The sequence below is a fragment of the Electrona antarctica genome, assembly GCF_951216825.1.
Source record: "Electrona antarctica genome assembly, chromosome: 24".
NCBI classification, from domain to species: Eukaryota; Metazoa; Chordata; class Actinopteri; order Myctophiformes; family Myctophidae; genus Electrona; species Electrona antarctica.
The window spans coordinates 12,531,575-12,545,596 of NC_136803.1; the positions used below are offsets into that span (position 1 = coordinate 12,531,575).

Below are 14,022 nucleotides of genomic sequence, written 5' to 3' on the forward strand. Positions count from 1 at the left end.
CAGGGAAACTCCCCCCTGTCAGTTGGAAAGGAGCGGCTTGGACTCCTCATGCATAGAGGGAACGCAGGTCAGTCCATTGCTCTCCCCAGGTTGGCAGAGGGAATGTAGCGACCAGGATTACATTCGATAATTGACACTGGGTGGTAGGATTACTGCATATTTTCTGTGAGTGTACATACCACCCTAGGGGAGACAGGGAGTTTGAAGTTACAATAGGTTTCTATTAGGAAGCGGGCCTGACAAAATCAATATCAAAGATCTAAATACTGAATCAGGCAACTTAAAAACTGGGGTCTGGTGTGAAAGGCAAAAGCCTGAGGAAAACGTTAATGTGACCACAAAACATGTTTGAACGTGAAATACCCCTTTAAACGTGATGGGTTTCTCTGCAGCACACTGCATCCCCCTCCTCAGCACAGGTCATACTCTGTAGAATAAGGTTATGAGAAGTTGTTGAAAGACGCGCTGAAGGTGGTCGCCGTCAGCGACATGTCTGCCAAGGGTAGACTAGAAACATATTTCCCAGTGATTCGGTTAAGTCACCTGGAGAATCATTCCACTTTGATGTCCAAACGGGGGGAACAAAAAATGTCCAAATGATACCAACGAGGGGGATGTTTTAATGCAGTCCGGAAAAGCCTCATGTTCACTGTTTGTGAAAGAATGTCTAGGACGGTTAGTCAATAGAGGCAGTGGCGTGCACAGATAGACACTAGGTGGTGCTAGAGCACCCCCTGCCCTTTTGGCAATGTGCCCTTTTGAAGAAAAAAAAAAAAACTTTTATTTTTATTTCATTTTATTTTATTTTTGTACAGTATGTGGACCATGGTGACATTGATCAATTCTTAATAAAAAGCTTATAATATATTATGTAGGCCCCAGAATCTATAGATCTCACACTATTTAGGCAACCGGCCGGTACCACGTGCTGCACAAGGTGCCCTTTTTTTTCCTTGAGCACCTGCCCCTCTAAATGTCTGTGCACGCCACTGAATAGAGGTAATCTCATCAACAGGTATAATAAGTAAACCACACATGGTACCGAAGGGCCAAATCCAATGAATGCAACACTGTTTGCCAGTAAACTGTAAAGCTGCTGCTGCCTGATGCTGCGACTTGTGTCATAGTTTGTGATACAGTATCCGTTTCTTTTATGTTGTGACTGTTCTGGTTTCTTAATTATAGCCTCAGGGCTTTATTGTGGTTTTGATGTGCTTTTCATATATATAATATTTCATAGCACATGGAACATTAAGGCCTCCCCTGTCTGCATGATCAGAGATGTGTGCCTTCTGATATGTCTGGGGACATCTACATTCATGTTGGGGGCTAGACCTGAGTGGAAAGAACAGAAAAATGATATGACTGATGTTCACTTCAAAGCAGTTGGTGTGTAGGTTTGTCAGCTGTTCTTGCCGCTGTTCTAGCATATCGTTGCTGTTGGGCAGAAACCTCTTATGTCTATATATTCTAACTCTATGTTTTTTTGAGTGGTGCAAACCACTTCAACAACTGGCTTTGTTATTGAGTGGTGCAAACCACTCCAACAACTGGTGCAAACCACTCCAACAACTGGCTTTGTTATTGAGTGGTGCAAACCACTCCAACAACTGGTGCAAACCACTCCAAAAACTGGCTTTGTTACCGTGTACACGTGTTTGTTTGTTTGTACCAAAAGAATGAGCATGGTTCCTATGGTCACTGACATTACGTCAGACCAAAGCTGATCAGGCTATATAAGACCTTGCACCACTCAGTTCACACGGGTGTGATTTTTTTGAGTGGTGCAAACCACTCCAAACCACTCCAGTTGTTGGAGTGGTTTGCACCACTCCAACAACTGGCTTTGTTACCGTGTACACGTGTTTGTTTGTTTGTACCAAAAGAATGAGCATGGTTACTATGGTCACTGACATTACATCAGTCCAAAGCTGATCAGGCTATATAAGACCTTGCACCACTCAGTTCACACAGGTGAGATTTTTCTTAAATTAACGCCCTACTTGATCAAACTTACAGCGGCACACAAAAGCATCAAATGTAGCAGATCCCAAGCTCCAAATGCGGCGCAAAGCGACACGTTTTGAGTTTGTAGATCTGCTACTTTTGCTGTTTTTGAATTTGAATCCTGAAAAGTAGCAGTTTTAACTTTTGGACATGACAGAGACGATATATATTCCCCAGACACATCAAGGTGGAGATCTGTGATTCTCTCTCTCTCTCTCTCTCTCTCTCTCGCTCTGTGTACAGGTAGCCTCGTGTCACCAGACTTTCCACCTTGGAGGAAAGTTCAGCGTCGCTTTGTTTTTGTCCCCCCTGTTTTTTTTTTGTCTCGCCAGTCGCTACGAGTTGGAATAAAAGATGGATATACAAACGTATATTCCAAGTAAAGTATTCCAAGAAGTACTTGAAAAACGTGTCGGATTCATACGGCTTTTATTGGGTAGGCTCTAAAATGATGATGCCCTTGATCACGGGGAATGTTGGGTACTTCTGATTCCGGTTTGTGGTTTCCTGCCTGAAGACTACAAACCAGTGACTACAACATGACATAGGTTACCATCCGCTCTCCTTGAGCCGGAGATGCGAGTCGATAGGAAGTAAGATAGGGGGCGACTGTGGCTCAGGAGGTAGAGCAGGTCGTCCAATGATCCATGGGTCGGCGGTTCGTATCCCGGCTCCTCCTGTCCACATGTCGAAGTGTCCTTGGGCAAGACACTGAACCCCAAATTGCTCCCGATGTGCTGGTTGGTACCTTGCATGGCTTCCGCAATCGGTGTATGAATGGGTGAATGTAATGCACAATCTATGTAAAGCGCCTTGGATAAAGGCGCTATATAAATGCACCATTTACCATTTAGGATGTGATTATAGAGGGTATGCACATGCATAAAGTGAGTGGCAAATTGAGTGGAAAGGTGAGTTTGTTTAATGCAATCAGATAAGACTTTTCTGTTTGGATGTATGGGCTGTCAAGGCCAGAAAGTAGTATAACTACCGCATAACTACCGGGTATGATGATGATGTCACGCACATACCCTCTATAGGAAGCATAATGACACCCTGCATTGGTGCTAGTCAAACAACCCTCAGTCATTACACGAACCGAGGTAGTGCACTTCAGTAGAGGCCAGCCCCTTCCCCCAGCGCTGTCATATTATGTCACAGATTTCCATATTCAAACCAGGTGGACCAGATACTGTGTTTCAGAGGATGTCCTCCTCTGGGACCTGACAACGTGCAGCTTTGATTTTGCAATGGTCAAAAAAAAGAAAAGAAAAACATCACAGGTTCTGCCATATAGCATCAATCTAACCTTTAACCAATAAAATCCTACTAGAAAAGAAATCGCCCTGTGTGCATTTGGCCCTGTCCTATGTGAAGCCCCACAATGCATGTGAGCTTGCAGATCTGCTATTTTTGGCAAATGTTTGCCTATTCTCGCCAATTGTTTGTTTTAGACTCACAATGCCATCGCATACTGGACTCTTGACTCCGTCATGTCTACAGTCTAATTAATTGCAATAGTTCACTTGTTGTCAGTTTTATGCCAGAAGGTGATTTTTCTTACTTATTAGCACAGGTGTGATGCTGCATTTTTGGTACAAAGCACGCGGCATCCAAGATAACGCGTGTAGTTTGGAAACAGAGTGGTGGATGTTAACCATGAAATTCCAAAGATGTCTAAAGCATCAAGGTCTCGCTCACTCCAACGCAGCCCAGAGAGGAGGAGGGGGACTGGGGGAGAGGGCACCCAGGGAGGAAAGAAACCTCTCATCTCCATATTTTAACTTTTTGTGTGTTTTTTTCATTAATCAACGCCCTACTGGATCATACTACAGCGTCACAAAAAAAAGTAGCAGATCGAAATCCAGCGCGAAGCTTTGCACATCTGCTACTTTTTGATGCTTTCGAATTTGAGTCCTGCAAAAGTATACAGTCTTGGTCATATGAGGTTTCCACCCAACAGAGACGAAAGGCAAAATGGATAGCAGCCTGGTTCACAAGTTCAAGCCTCCCTCTCGTTACAGGCCTCACAGATGATTTAAAGAGCATGCGGTAAATTCTAAGTTTGAGACACGGTAGCACTCCACATTCAAACTCACTTGTGGTAACTACTATGTATACATTCACGTGGGTACTGTACATTTTTGGAGATTTACAGTTTTTTTGTTTTGATATGATATGATATGATATAGTACTTTATTGTCAGTTTGCACTGAAATTTGTCTTGCGACCCAGCAGCCTTGTACGCGAGTGGAATCCCTATTCTGAGGAAAAGTGGCGCTTTGTGCCACTTTTCAAGCTTGTGGATGTGCTGCTTTCGATGCTTTTGAGTGATGCTGTAGTGCAGGGGTTTTCAACTGATTGTGAACCAGGGACCACCACCCTGACTTAAGTCAACCTGGGGACCACTGTTGCGTTGAGCGGGGATATGGGCTAAGATTAATGCTTTTGTAACACTAGCTACAGTATGCATCCCATGTGTATACATCCCACTGTTTCTCAACCAATTGTCCACTGACTACTAATAATTTCCTAATAATAATGACTCAACCAGACAATCCGCTGCACTTCCCTCTCTTGAGATTCTTACTCCTCCAACTTGTCAGTAAAATGACTACATAGACGGTCATCATAGGTCACCGGGTCATTCAGTTCACTGTTTCTCAACTAGAGGAATGACATTATTAAAAATCAACAAATCCTACATTACTAAATGAATGGTCAGGGACCACATGCAATACTTCCAGGGACCACCAGTGGTCCACGGACCACCTGTTGAAAACCCCTGCTGTAGTGTGATCAAGTAGGGCGTTAATTTACGAAAAAACACAACATGTAAAAATGTGGAGATAGGAGGTTTCTGCCCGACAGCAACAATATGTAGAAATTGAACACCGAACACTTTCCCGACACATCGAGTATGTCGAGAGCTCACTCTCGCAGACAATGGAAGAGCATCCTCCAGCCATGGCAACCCGATAAGCGAGTGGTTATGGAGCGGATACCCCATGGCTTAATGCCTGCTTCTATGATGGCAGCGAGTCACTGGTTTTTGATTCCTGGCTTGCCGAAAACCATTGGCTGGCTTCCTCTACTCGTTGTTCGGTGTTTCCTGTTTCTCCCTTCTATAAATCTATCAAAACAAAAGCTCCACAAAAAATTACTTCAAAAAGAATATTATCCATCAGCCTAACGTAAAATATGTTTAATCACAATTTTAGAGATTTACAACCTACAAACTGACAGATCGTGTTCCTCCCCACCAGTTTTCATTTATATCTGTTAAAGCATCGTGCGCCAGGCTATCGTAGAGAAGAATTTTTCAAATGTCACGACGACCTCTTCCCAATTCTCCCCATATGCACTCTACAGCAGTGGTTCTCAACCTGCGGGCCTTGCTAATGGGCACGCAAATAATTGGCACAACTTTCCTCTGGATTTGAACCCGGTTTCCTGTGAAACTGCCATTTACCATTGGGCCAAAAGAGCCTGCCTGCTTGCTCAATGCATACATTTAATCTTAATCATTTGGGGACCCCCACTTTGAGAACCAGAGTGCTCTACTACAGTGAAGCATCGGGGCAGCGGTGGCCGAACGGTTTGCGGAGTGGTCTTGTTATCGGAAGGTCGCCAGTTCGTATCCCCGGACCGGCACGTTAAAATTACCACCGCTGAAGTGCCCTTGAGCAAGGCATTGAACCCCTACCATGAAATGTTCTATGAGCAGGGTCTGGCTGTAAACAAGTTCGTCGAGCTTAGTCCATTCACCCTGGGTAAACAAAGAACTTTGCTTTGCTTTGCTTTTGCTACAGATTTTAAATGGCAAAACAACTATGTTTCTCTCTCTCTCTCTCTCTCTCTCTCTCTATCTCAGTTGCTTTTGCCAGCAATAATTGCTGATGGAGAATGCATGGTACCTTTAAAGGAAATACTTGCACTCAGACCTTTCCGTTTGCCAAGTATGAGGTTCATTCATGGTAGTATTAGTGTTGGCCCTGGGGCACTGCAGAGGCAACCCAACATAAAGAGTCAACCCTGACATATATGGACATACAAGACAACACGTGTTGTTGTGCAACCGTAAACGCTGTGACAGATGATTAGACAGCCGCCCCAGATGTGCAACCCAATGCCGTTCAGTCAAATTAGTGGGATTTTGTTTTTCGCCGTCAGGCGAAAATGGATGTGTGTGCGTGTGTGCGTGCGTGCGAGCATGCGTGCGTACATGCGTGCGTGTGTGCATGTTATTCTTGTGAGGGTCAAATGTCCCCACTAGTACAGTAACATTTGAGAACCAGACATTTGTGAGGACAATTTTACTGGTGTTCACAAGAGAAATAGATGTGTTATGGTTTGGAGTGTTAGGCTTAGACATTTTTAGATGTTAGGTTTATGGGTTAGGATTAGACATTTAAAGTTAGGGTTTAAGGGTCAGGCAGTTTTGCTGGATTTATACATAGTTACATGCAGCGAAAACATGACGATCTCTACAAGCTTGTGTGAGCTCGTAGATCGGCTATTTTTCACACCGTAAAATGTTGATGTATTTGTGTGCGCGTGCGTGTGTGTGCGTGTGTGTGTGTGTGCGCGTTGTCCGCCAAAACTACACAGACAGAATGATGAATGGCATTGAACTTCAACTAATAGTGAACATATGCAGGTAATTTCTCAGATCAACAGCAATCTTGATTCGATCAGACTGGCCTAATATTGCCAAAAAATATGAATGAACGGCCACTACTCCTCCAACTCCACTCAAGTAATTGTATTTCCTTTTGGCTCATTCTTTCTATCATAGACGACAACTATGTCTAAATATAGACGGTACAACGTCAACATTCTGGCGGCCCATAAACAACCAAGATTTTAATTACACAACCACTGTTTCCTCTTAGTTCGTGTGCGTGCGTGCGTGCGTGCGAGCGTGCGTGCGTGCGTGCGTGCGTGTGTGCGTGTGTGTGTGTGAGTGTGCGTGCGTGCGTGCGTTTGATGGCGGGAACAAGAACGTATGTGCATACTGTGTGTGTGTGTGTGTGTGTGTGTGTGTGTGTGTGTGTGTGTGTGTGTGTGTGTGTGTGTGTGTGTGTGTGTGTGTGTGTGTGTGTGTGTGTGTGTGTGTGTGTGTGTGTGTGTGTGTGTGTGTGTGTGTGTGTGTGTGTGTGTGTGTGTGCGTGCGTGCGTGTGCAACTGAGCATGTTAGAATGTGTGTGTGGGTTTCTTTTCCAGCCAATGAAAATACAAAAAGATGCCAAAGCAAATGCATGGATCCATGTGGAAGCAGAACACAAAACAATATATGTAAGTTAAATACATCATTTGGTCTCTTAACTAGTCTAGAGAAAGGACTGAAGTATAACTAAACATAGGCAAAAGATCTGCGAAAAAAGGACGTTTTTGCCGTGAGAGGGATGAGATGTCACTGGGTTGACATGGACGGATCTCTGAAAGCCCGGCAGTTACTCCACAAGATGCATGTGGTGCTGTTTGAGGCCAGACCGCTGTAATAACAGCCGGAGAAAATGGATGTTCTTCTTATGGGGTTTTTATTGCGCCCGATGCACTTTCAACATCAACTATTTGACCACCGCGGAAACGAGCTGTGAGGCAATCGCAGCGAATGAAACTCGACTGCAAAGTCAAATTCCTCAGTGTTAATTTAACTCCAAGACTGTGCAAATGGAACCGAACGGAGTCGTAAAACGAACAGTGTGGCATAGCGTCCGTGAGTCGCAGCTTTACATGCCTGTTTGTCTGTTCCCTCTCCATTTGTCATTCTGTCTCTCTCTCTCTCTCTCTATCACACACACACACACACACACACACACACACACACACACACACACACACACACACACACACACACACACACACACACACACACACACACTTTGTCTTTTCATCTCCTTACAAAGGCATAAGTCAAGTCTGCACTCACGTGTGTCCCATGCACCTACGAAAGCAATGCACACATGCAAACACACACACACACACACACACACACACACACACACACACACACACACACACACACACACACACACACACACACACACACACACACACACACACACACATTCAAACACATGCAAAACCAGCATAAACACCGGCAGACGCATGAAGACACGGAGGTCCAGTAAAAATGCACAAACACAAACACATTTGAGCAAATATCCCGTAAATGCACAAGATGAGAGCCTTCTAAAGCTCACTTGTACTGAAGAACTTGTAAATCCACTGGCAATGTTCCATGTTGGTGTCGTCATGTGGGAACAGGAGATACTGATTCCTGTGTAGAATGTTCTTCTGTAAATTATTGGCCCCACTCTCGACCTATAGTATCATTTACCTAACTCATTATGCTTCACAACAATGACAACTACAACTTTCTCCGTGGGAACAATGATGGATCGATTGAACGGATGATCGGATGATCGAACAAACGAAAAATCTATTGTTCTGTCTGTCTGTCTGTCTGTCTGTCTGTCACATCTACTGTGGCGTATGATTCATGGTACATAAGTGACAAGTGTGTCTTTCCTTAAACACTGCCTCATTTAGCTTGGGACCCCCTGGAATGCCCTCAAGGATTGTTGGTCAAAATGGGTTAAACATACAATAACCTCAACATATGAACAATTCCAACGTCATGCAGTGCAGGAGGCAGATTTCTTTCCTTCTCCATATATACCATAAACACAATAAAACCCTCTGTGTTAACGGGTCCGTTGGCTACACTCCGTGAACCTTGCTGGCGTGAAAAGGACGTTTCAACATCACGGCTATATAGGACACACTAACACAGCAATGAATCCATCCTATCTTACCTTACACGAACCACAGTTTCAATGTGTCAGCTATTGAGCGGAGAGTGGATTGCAAGGAGAATTGATCCCTGAACAATACATTCTGTGCATTATACTGTCAACATCATGACCTCCGGGTTTACATCATCTAGGAGTAGTCGCTGCATGTTGGGCAGAAACCTCCACATTTCAACGTTTTAATGTTTTTATTTTGTTTTATTCTTTCCGTAAATGAATGTACAGTACGTGTTTGTTGTAGGACAGTCGTGCAAAAGTAGTGAAAATAGCCGATATACAAGCTCGCAAGAACGCATCCGATTGTGAGCTTGTAGATCTGCTATGTTTGCTATATTTGAAACATTCTGAAGGTGAAAGTGTGTCTATGGGTTTTATCAACATTGAACCAATGAAAAGTATTAACCCATTTTGGGCGGGAACCCCTTTTGGTGTTAGCATTATGTTATGCTTTAGCTATTGAAAAAAGCAGATCTACAAGCTTGTAGGTCTGCTATTTTTGAAAAATCGAAGAACGACTGACATAGAAACATAGCTTTTTCAGAAAACTGTCAGGATGTAGAAGATTTTTAGAATCTGATCTCAGGTCAAAATGGGTTAACAAGAGCTTGTGACTAAATAATAACTACATTGAATCCATTGAAACACATTGTTTGTTTTCTTTCTGAAGAGTAAGGGTTTTGGTCTGAACATACAAGGTTTCCCCCCCTGACAGTGGCATTGTGAAACACATCAGCGCTCTTCCCTGGATTATAGTGTTTTTAAAAAACACCCAGAGGAGCAATATAAAGACCACAGTCCACATGGTACAACTGAGTCTGATAGCCCTAAAGCTGTGTTGTCAATGGACCATGGGGACGTAAGGCCAGGGTACAACGTACAATCCTGCAGAGATTTTTTTTTTTACCTGAGATCAGATTCTAAAAATGTCTTCTACATCCTGACAGTTTTCTGAAAAAGCTATGTTTCTATGTCAGTGGTTCTTCAATTTTTCAAAAATAGCAGGCCTACAAGCTCATAGCGCCACCGAGTGGCGCGCTATGAGCTTGTAGATCTGCTATTTTTCAATAGCTAAATTATAACATAATGTTTAAAACACCAAAAGGGGTTCCCGCCCAGAATGGGTTAACCACTGTTTTCTGTTATTGTGGGGAAGGCTACTTTGTACGAAAGCCTTCCTCACAATAAGGATGCTGGGACTGAAGTGGTTAGTCATGCGTGTTCAAGTGTAGCTTTTGTAGCACGTGTAGCTTGTAGATCTGCTGTTTTTCTACCTGTTTTTTAAATGCCTGGGAAATCTTAAAAAATGTCTTTGGAAACGTTTAATACAGCATGTACTTTTGAATACCGGTACTTAGGCATTTTTAAAAGCATGTACTTCTGAATATATGAATGTTTATTTGTTGCAGTTTGAGTGTCCACCCTGAAACTGGGAGGTCGGTGTTCGATCTCCGGCCGGGTCATATGGGATCCGGTGCCGAGTCCCTGCTTTGCACTCAGCATCAATTGGTCCCTGAGACATACTAGCGTCATGTCCAGGGGGTGTACTTGTACATCAAGCTGACTCACACTACAGAAACAGGAGATAGGCTCCTGCCCTATGGGACCTCATGGCTCAGCAAGGCTTACTTATTCCAAGTCTTTAACTCAAAGTACAAATTTGATCTGAGCAACTGAATAAAGAAGGCACTGGAGCAACTTGGACGATTTGAGCCACATTGAGTTTCGATTACAGATTACATCTTCATCAGGTCATGGTAACTTGATCTGAGCAACTTTCTCTTGTACTTCCACAACTCAGGATGTTACTGTGTTGGACTTAAACTGGTGGGAAACTTTGGTGTGTGTGTGTGTGTGCGTGCGTGCGTGCGTGCGTGCGTGCGTGCGTGCGCACGTTTATGTTTGTGTGCACATTTGCCTGCACATGTGCGCGTGTGTGTGACACTGAGAGAGGCAGGGGGCGAGTTGATTAAAGCAAGCTGCTCCCTGTCATACACAGCCACCACGCTGCCAGAATCCAGAGTGTTCGTTTAACCCTGAGAGACAGTAGGGAATGGACCCTTAGGGGGCCGTGGTTCTGGGGAGTTGATGGGGCAGTTTGACCCCGTTGATCAGGCACACTCGTGAGAAGCCATTTCCCAGGCACACGCACTCTCTCACACACACACACGCACTCACGCGCACGCACGCACGCACGCACGAACGAACGCATGCACACTTGCCGAAACACGGACAGTGAGAGAAAAAGAGAAAGAAACAGCCGTGGGAAAAGAGAAGGAAACTTAGGTATAGGAAGGGGGAGAGAGAGAGGGAGGGAGAGCGAGAGAGAGCGAGAGAGAGAGAGAGAGAGAGAGAGAGGGGGGAGTAAAGAGGTGGGGGGGAAGGAAAAACAACAGTGAACAGAACAAGAAAAAAAAAGCATCAGGGAAATCATCATACCTTTCCACCAGCGCATGTGGACCCGGGCCAACTATGTGTCCAATAAAGTGCCTTGCTAAAAATAAGTCTCCTGTGTATGTTTTGGTAGTAAAGATTTCACACAAAGTCTCTTTCCTCATATTCACACTCACAAGCTTACAAAGACCAAATACCCAGACACTCTGATACACACCGACGGTAACAAAACAAGAACTATCTGTTAATCATTTGATATTAGTGGTGATACACGCGTCGCTACACCCTGTTGTTGGAGGTTATTAATCCGTGGCAACGGTGCACCGGCACAGTTTCAAGGTGACTGAGCGGGTGTTTGGCCACATTGAAAACCACATCATAGAAGACCCCGCAGGGGAAATCAAGCTGGGAGAAGTCAACCAGCATTATCATCTCTGTCGGCTGGAAACCTCATGTCCAAAGCTGTAACGGCAACACCAGTGTAATGGGGAGAAAACATTCTAAAAAGGAAAAAGAAAGGGGGTAGCCCAAACTACAAGCTCTCACAGTCACAACACGTCTTATTGCGGACTCTCGATGCGTCGTAGTCGATCTATACTTGAAAAACTGAAACGAAGCAGTATATGGACATATGGGGTTTTCATCTGCCAGCAGCGACAATCCACTCCACGTTCCCCCACTTTGATCATCGCTGAACCGTTGAGTAGCCTAAACAAATCACTGCTCCACTGGACGTGTGCATTGGCCAGCAGCCAGCGGATACACTGAACACACGTTGCTATATGGCCATACTGAAAAGAACTGATAGTGAGCTAATAACCAAAACCTGATGCACATGGAGCGTGGACATAAGCTAGTTTCATGGTTACACTGAACCACACCAGCAGCCTGTTCATTCAAGTAATGATATAGGCCTAATAATAAGTATATCTATGCATATAAATATCCTAAGTCAGTGGTTTTCAACCAGTGGTCCGGGGACTTTAGGCGGTTCCAGGTGGTCCGGGTCCTTGAGGGGGTACCAGGTGGTCCCCAGCTAAATGAAGGAGAGTTGATAATCAAATGGACCCTTATAGATCTTTAACTCTTGAGAGTGTAAAATGATACCAAATGGACCCTTGCTGGTCCATTTGATTTCATTTTACGCTCTCAAGAGTTAAATTATTGTTGAATAAATAATGGACCTTGATGTGAAAACAAAGTCAAATGTGGCAAGGTCGCTGAAGTCTCCTTAAGCAGTGGTTCCTTGAGAGGCTTCCAAATGGACCTTACACTCTGAGAGTGTATAAATGGAAGGGGTCCAGGTTCATTTTGGTTCCATTTGTACACTCTCAGAGTTATATGGGGGAGGGTACTTGAAAGTTGAAGTTTGAGGACCAATGTCCTAAAGTGATATACACAAGTTACATCGTAACTTCCCTCAGCCTGCATTTCTTCCTCTGAGACTTTGGGGGTAGAGAGATGAGATTCGATACAAAGTGAGAGTGAGAATGAGATGGAGAATGAGCGAAAGTGAGAGTGAGACGAGATACAAAACAGATGATCCGCTGTGGCGACCTTAATTAGCCCCCGAAAGAAGATAGACGAGATACAAACGTGACAGAATGCAATTTCACATTCTCTCTCTCGTCCCACACTCTCACAATAACTCGGGAGACACCGGCACGTACCTCCGTTCTCCACACGACGTAGGCGTGCGAGCTGACCTGCGGTGGCTTCTTCTGCAGCCATCGGAGGGGCGACAGGAGCGCGCTGGCGCTGCCATGATGCGAGGAGGTGCCGCTGCCACCGGCGGCCGCGCTGCTCCTCACCAGGTATGGCAGATCGCCGACGGTGTAGCGTTTACCGCCGATGGCGCCCCCTCCTCCTCGCACCACCTCGTAGTCAAAGTGGAAGTTGGAGGACGGAGAGATGTCCGAGGGGATGGAGGGAGAGGACACGGACACGGACAGATGCTGTTTCAGACTCAGAGCCACCGGAGCCTTGGAGGAGCGGGATGGTGTGACCGCTTTCACGTTCAAGCGCTCTGCAGGCGACAATAACCAGAAGAAGATATATAGCCCACTTTGTACTTATTAGTAGCAATAGGTCTATCACAATACCGTTGGTGTCGGGCAGAAACCTCTTATCTCCATATTTTAACTTTTTGTATTTTTTTTTAACGCCCTACTTGATCCTTCTGCAGCTGCACACAAAAGTATAGAAAAGTAGCAGATCTGCAAGCTCACATCACAATTTTAATCCTGAAAAGTATAATAGTTTTGGACAAAATTAGGTTTCTCCCCGACAGAGACGATTTAAAGATACACTGTTGCAAGTAAAAGGCCTGCCTTGTTTAAAAAGGTTTACTTGGTTAAAATTACAAAATATTTGTCTAAATGTGTACAATTAACCTAGTAGATCTACAAGCTCACAGCACAGCAGAATTATATCAAATAGGCCCTAACTGGTATGTTAAACATAATGTTTTGTAACTATAGTCCGGCAGCCGACAGGCTTCTTTTGTTTAAAGCGGGAAATTTGGTATATAGTATTTGTTTTATTGGCCTAAAATATGGTCTATATAGTGTGTACCAAAATCTCTTGGAGGGGGCGTCAACATATGTGTCACGTGGTAGCGGCCGCCATACTTGTTGGCTTGTCTGGTTTGTTTACATTGAGCGACTATCCAGTGTGCTTGTATACGTTCTTTTTTTAAACTGACCTCACAATGGTGCAGACTTGCTCAGTAAATAAGTGCCACAGCAGGTCACGTCGAGGGAATGACCCAGAAAACGGAATTAGATTTTCAGCTTTCCAGCAT

At 44.4% G+C, this 14,022-nt stretch overlaps 1 protein-coding gene across 1 annotated transcript in view; it reads right to left on the reverse strand.

Moving 5' to 3' along the window:
- LOC306917371 (rho GTPase-activating protein 6-like) overlaps nucleotides 1-13,019 on the reverse strand; it is a 181,716-nt gene extending 168,697 nt beyond the window's left edge. Inside the window, exon 1 of the mRNA XM_079495578.1 lies at nucleotides 12,890-13,019. The gene's annotated coding sequence lies outside the window, so the exon portion shown is untranslated. The remainder of the gene's footprint in view (nucleotides 1-12,889) is intronic.
- Between the last annotated feature and the right edge of the window lie 1,003 nt (nucleotides 13,020-14,022).